We start from the raw sequence: 6,018 nt of genomic DNA, 5'->3' as shown, positions 1-6,018 counted from the left end.
GCTAGGAGTGGTTGCTAAGGCGGGGCTCGAGGGACTGGCTATAAAAGGCTGGCGCTAGGTTAGGTTTCCAGCGTTCTGGCTGTGAGCGATAAGACTGTAACTAAGCACCGCCCTGTGCCGCGGGCTTTGGCCCTTTTCCTTACATCTGTGTAGTTATTTTTGGGTCGCGGAGAATTGTGGCCTGAGACAGCACTGCTCCCTGGAGGTGTGAGGAGAGAAGCTGCAGTCCGGAAGCTGGTTGGGGGCGGGGGGGCTGCTTCCTTCTCCTGGGGGAGCCCTCCCCAGCTCGAGGGACAAGGGAAACAGAGGTCCCCGAACAGCGGGCCGCGTGTTTTTTTCCTTCAGATTTCCAGAGCGTCCCTTTTCCTCTTCGGGAGCAGCCAAGCACGGTTTACTCATTTCTGCCTGTTTGCGCTCTGCGTTATCTCCACTTTGTCTCTGTTTTCAAAATATTTCACAGCAAGTGGGCCCTTGTGAAAGACAGTGGCATGAGTGACGTTTATAGTATGCTGCTTCAAAAAAAAAAAAAAAAAAAAAGCCCTGCCATAACTTTTATTCTGCACCATGGAAACATGCTCGTTCAGATTTGCATAACGTAAGTTTAAGGCTCTGGCACTCTGAGGGAGTCCCTTAATATTTAATATGCTGAGATTATGGCATTTCTAAAATTCTGAGCAATTTAAAAGCCGCTAGTGTGAAGCTAGGAGGGTTAGCAGGAGATATCCATGCCTCCTAGACACAAATGTATTGGCCCACAGAATCGCTTTCTCTGCTGTTAAGGTGCACGGCAATGTCACTCATCACCAAGGGGGGAAAAAAAATTCAGAACTTGTTTAATTGAGGCAGTGTGAGCAAAAATCGAGTTCCAATGCCTGTGAAGTTATAGGTTCTCTTGTCTTATTTTGCACAGGAGGGGAAGAGAGACAGGGCCTCCATGGGTTTTCCAGTAGATAAAGAAAAATTACACAAAATAAAGCATGTTGTGCCCTGAAGCAATATGTTGCAAAAGGGGTGTCCTGGTGATCCTGGGGTAAATAGATGTCTCATCAAGTATTATGTAAGCAGCTCACAGGTGGGGATGTAGCTCAGTTGGTAGAGTACTTGCCTAGTATTTGCAAGGCCCTGCGTTTGACCCCCAGCACCACCAAAAAAAAAAAAAAAAAAAAAGTATTATGTAAGCAGTTCAAACACTAGAAACCATGAGTCCTATAGTCCTTACAGTCTCTCAATTTTTCATCTTCAAGGTTACTTGCTCAGAACAAATAATTTAGAGCTGTGATCCCACAATCTCTTCTTATTCATAGATTCTGCTTTCTGGGGAGGGAAATTAGCTATTTCAAGAGTCTTCAGCCAGGCACTGTGGTGCATTCCTCTAGATTCAGGAGGTTGAGACAGGAGGATCCCAAGTTGGAGGCGCTCAGCAATTTAGTGAGACCCTGTCTAAAAAAAAAGGGCGGGAGGACGGCCTGGGAATGTAGCTCAGTGGTAAAGTGCCTCTGAATTAAATGCCTAGTATCAAAAATAAAGTCCTGGGTTCTTTCTCCCCTACAAATGGCTAGATAAAGATAAGTTTATGTTTCTGTATCAGGATAATGTTTTGTGTCCTGTAATGGCTTCAGTAACCCCTCCTAATAAGGAAAGTCTGCATCATTTATTATTAAATAATTTATCTAGCTCTCCCCAGACTTAAAGTCTGGATGGCATTGTTCACTTTTTATCCTCATGTTGCATTTAAATTCCTATTATTTAAAAAGTTCCAGGTACTGTATAGACATTTGTTACTTAAAATATGAAATAACTACTTTTATCAACTTTTCAAGATGCTTATTTCCTGAGCAATATATAATCTGTTGTTGAACCTTCACAATGAGCACCTTGCACCTAAGACATATACAAAGTAGACGGTAAGCAAATATTAGTTGGCTACTTGATGAATTGCTAAGGTAGTAAGTCTGTTCCCAATGTACATCTGAAGAGACATGTTTTGCACTACTGTAAAACATTCTATCCTAAAGATGCAGAATTCAATGTGGATTGCTTGCTATTAAGTTCATTAAAATAATAGGGGAAATCAAAGAACCTATGGCCAAGAATATGGTGCATATTAAGGAGAAAAAAATCTAACAAGAGAGCTGATTAGCTGGGTTGTGAGGGTATGTGGTGTTATCCAGTAGATGATAGTATGTGGCCAGTGATTATGGAATTCAAGAACCACCACTGCTACCTTCCCCTCTTCATGGTGTCGGATGGGGAAGGGACAAGAAGGCCATGGATGGCTGTGACAACTATATGGTGATTGGGGTGAGAGCCAGTTCCTCTATTTTGAAAATACTTCTTTTTAAATACCTTTATTTTGTGTATTTTTATGTAGTGCTGAGGATCGAACCCAGGGCCTCACATGTGCTAGGCAAGTGCTCTACCGCTGAGCCACAGCCCTGACCCCTATTTTGAAAATACTGCAGCTGTGCTCCTAGAGCTGTATTTGATGGTCCTTCCAATAAACCATACTGGCTTTGTTGCTGCCTGTGTTCCTCAAAAGCATGACTCCAGCTGTACATTTGCTTTTTGAGGACTGGTTCAGTGGCCACGAGAGGGACACTGTGAGAGCATCCTGAGGCAATGTGGAATAATTGTTCATTGCCAGGAAATGACAGCACCAGTCAAGCAATGTTTGTATGGCAACCCATGACAGGGGCTCGATTGAGCCAAATGTCATGCTGGTCTGCAAGAACAGGAAGCAGAGCTGTATACTGACAATTCTCATCAACAACAGCCGTTTCCTAAACTAGTGAATCTACATACATATCCATGTGTGACGTACGAGTCACACTTCTGTGCTTTCAGCCATGTTCGTGTTTAAAGGAGAGGAAAGGTAGTTGTTAACATCTTTATGACAAAAGACAATGGACAAGCCGACTCCTCCAGTGCCACAAACACAAAACTGCCATCAACTCCCAAACTGGCAAGCTTTGCCTTATAAGATGGCTCCAGCCCCAGGAACAATGAGGTCAGCTCCTAGTAGATGGAAAAACAGCTTCTGGGTAAAAGCAATATAGTCCACACAAGGTGGTGGATGGTGTGGGAGGTGGAGCCTGGAGCAAGCATCACTGTGTTTGGCTGCCAGAGAAGCCAAATCTCCACCCTCCTTCCTTTATTGGATAGAAGAAAACAGGATACGTCAAGGGTGAGGTGGAATGAGAGGTAGAAAAGGCTTATGTTTTTTTTGTTTTTTTTTAAAGGAATATAAAACTATTTATTGACCATTGTTCACCAGTATTTACAATAAAGTAAACAATATACAGTTGGGTAACATTCTGATTACTACAAAGTTATTTTCCTGGCTTGTGTTGAACCAGTAATGCAAATACTGAAAAGACTGAGCCTACATGTTAAGGATGAACTGGGGTGAAGAAAACACATGCAGGTCAATAGTTTAGACTGTAAAAATTCCCTCACCAATTTATGTGAGCAGGCTATAAATTGCCAACATCTTTAGCCATCTGATCAGGTTTCCATGAGCCAAATCTTAAAGACATTCCATGAATTATGACCTTTTAGTATGCAGATTTCAACTTTTAAAAAAGGAATGGCTAACTAGAACTCTTAACATGCCCACTTCTTTCTTCAATAATTTTAAGACAAACTAGGATTTGTCTAGTTTACTTGCCTGGGTGCAGAAGTGGCATAGTGATAGTATTTTTCCTTTCAGGAATTTTGCAAATAAAACTGTTGCATTTATGTGACGACAGATGTAAATTTAATGTGCTCATAATCATCTAATTTAAAGTGTCCAATTAACTACAGAATCACTTATTTAATCTGAAAGGTTAAGTTTAGGGAAAATTTCAATTTAACTTGAAGTGACATTTCTTAAGTTGCAGAGGATGATGGCATCTCAGGAACTTGGGTTTACTACCCATTGTTTTTGTGTTGGTGAATGTTTAAAAAACCAAAACCATTATGTAAGTATTTTATGTACACATGCACACATACACACACACACAAACAAATAAACAAAACCCCGAGAATGGTCCTTAGGCATATGAGTTAAAAACAAGTTCTGAGTAATGACTACAGAAATTTCCCCAACTTTCAGAAAAGCAGAGGAAATATACCATCATATCAAATGCTCTTTTCTGATAAAGGAAGCAACTACAGAAAGCTTTTATTTGTTCAAAGTAACCAGTGCTACTGATGCAAAACAAAAAAATAAAACCCAACAACTCCCCAATACTACTTTCAAAACCAACATATCAAACTTGATTTTCATTAGAATGTAGTTATTTTTTCACACTAGTAAATCAAAAACCAAGACCCAGATTTTTATATATAGAAAACAATGCAAATAGTTATTGAGCTTCATCTTCTGGACAAGAATGCCACGTTAATCTCTCTTCATAAAAAGCAATTACAATTTGAGGACACTTTATATTTGCTTCTTTTGCCAGCATCGAGCTTGAGGCGCGCAGGGCTGGAGACGCTGCAGATCCGCGACCTGGAGCATCAGAGGTGGTGATTGTAGCTCTTCAAGTCTGCAATTTAAAAAAATGGCCTCCAATAAGACTACATTGCAAAAAATGGGAAAGAAACAGAATGGAAAGAGTAAAAAAGTTGAAGAGGCAGAGCCTGAAGAATTTGTGGTAGAAAAAGTCCTAGACCGACGTGTAGTAAATGGAAAGGTGGAATACTTTCTGAAGTGGAAAGGATTTACAGATGCTGACAATACTTGGGAACCTGAAGAAAATTTAGATTGTCCAGAGTTAATTGAAGCATTTCTTAATTCTCAAAAAGCTGGTAAAGAAAAAGATGGTACCAAAAGAAAATCTTTATCTGACAGCGAATCTGATGATAGCAAGTCAAAGAAGAAAAGAGATGCTGCTGACAAACCAAGAGGCTTTGCCAGAGGTCTTGATCCTGAACGAATAATTGGTGCCACAGACAGCAGTGGAGAATTGATATTTCTTATGAAATGGAAAGATTCAGATGAGGCAGAAAAGGCTTATGTTTAAGCACTGATGCTGGAAAGAAGCATATGAGAGCAGAAAAGACCAGTAGGGTAGAGTTACCGGGCAGAGATAAAAAGCTAGACCCACAGTCAATGCCGAATATTGAAGCTCATCTCTTTGTACAAGAAGATGAAAGGAGCTTCCTTCTTTTTTTTTTTTTTTTAAAGAGAGAGTGAGAGAGGAGAGAGAGAGAGAGAGAGAGAGAGAGAGAGAGAGAGAGAGAGAGAGAGAATTTTTAATATTTATTTTTTAGTTCTCAGCGGACACAAACATCTTTGTTGGTATGTGGTGCTGAGGATCGAATCCGGGCCGCACGCATACAAGGCCAGCGTGCTACCGCTTGAGCCACATCCCCAGCCCCAAGCTTCCTTCTTTCCATAGATAAATTCTGTCACTTTTAATTGCCCTAGATATCTCCTAGTTTGCATTATTATAACAGCACTAGTTTACAAAGCCTTTTGATTATCTTTATTCTCACCAATACCATCAAATTTGTTGCACTAAAAAAATTAATTTCTGGGGGTTGGAGGTATAGTTTAGTGGTAAAGTGCTTGCTAGTATATATGTAAACCCTGGGTTTGATCCCCAGTGCCTAATAATAATAATAATAATTAATTAATTTCAGCAATGCTACTCACTGTACTAGAACTATATAGCAAAATATACCTATCAGAAATTTCTAGTATCTCAGCAATGGAATTTTTTTAACCTTCAATTTGATTTATCTCTAGTCAATAAAAATCCATGATCCTATATTAATTCTACAAAGCTAAGTCTTTCAAAAGGGAATTTTCTTGCTGAAGAAGTAGTAGGTCTTTGAGGGGTATTTTTGTTTAATTACATTAATACTGTGTTAGGGTTCTACAGAGAAACAGAACCAATAGGATGAATGGATAGATGGATGGATGGATGGATGGATGAATAGATAAGTAAGTAGGTAGGTATGTATGTAGGTAGGTAGATAATGAGGATTTAGCTCAGATCATTATGGAGGCTAAGTCCCCAAAACAGC

The 6,018-nt window shown here is 40.0% G+C and overlaps 1 pseudogene across 1 annotated transcript; it reads left to right on the top strand.

Annotated features, from left to right (window-relative positions):
• Positions 1–4,456: 4,456 nt before the first annotated feature.
• On the top strand, positions 4,457–4,987 carry LOC308652211 (chromobox protein homolog 3-like; annotated as a pseudogene). The gene has a single exon. The product of its transcript is annotated as a chromobox protein homolog 3-like (transcript).
• The last annotated feature ends 1,031 nt before the right edge of the window (positions 4,988–6,018 follow it).

The sequence above is a fragment of the Spermophilus citellus genome (genome assembly GCF_964194105.1).
Source record: "Spermophilus citellus genome assembly, chromosome: 6".
Taxonomy (NCBI): domain Eukaryota; kingdom Metazoa; phylum Chordata; class Mammalia; order Rodentia; family Sciuridae; genus Spermophilus; species Spermophilus citellus.
Note: the sequence above shows the minus strand (reverse complement) of the source record. Positions and strands in the feature narration are given on the sequence as shown.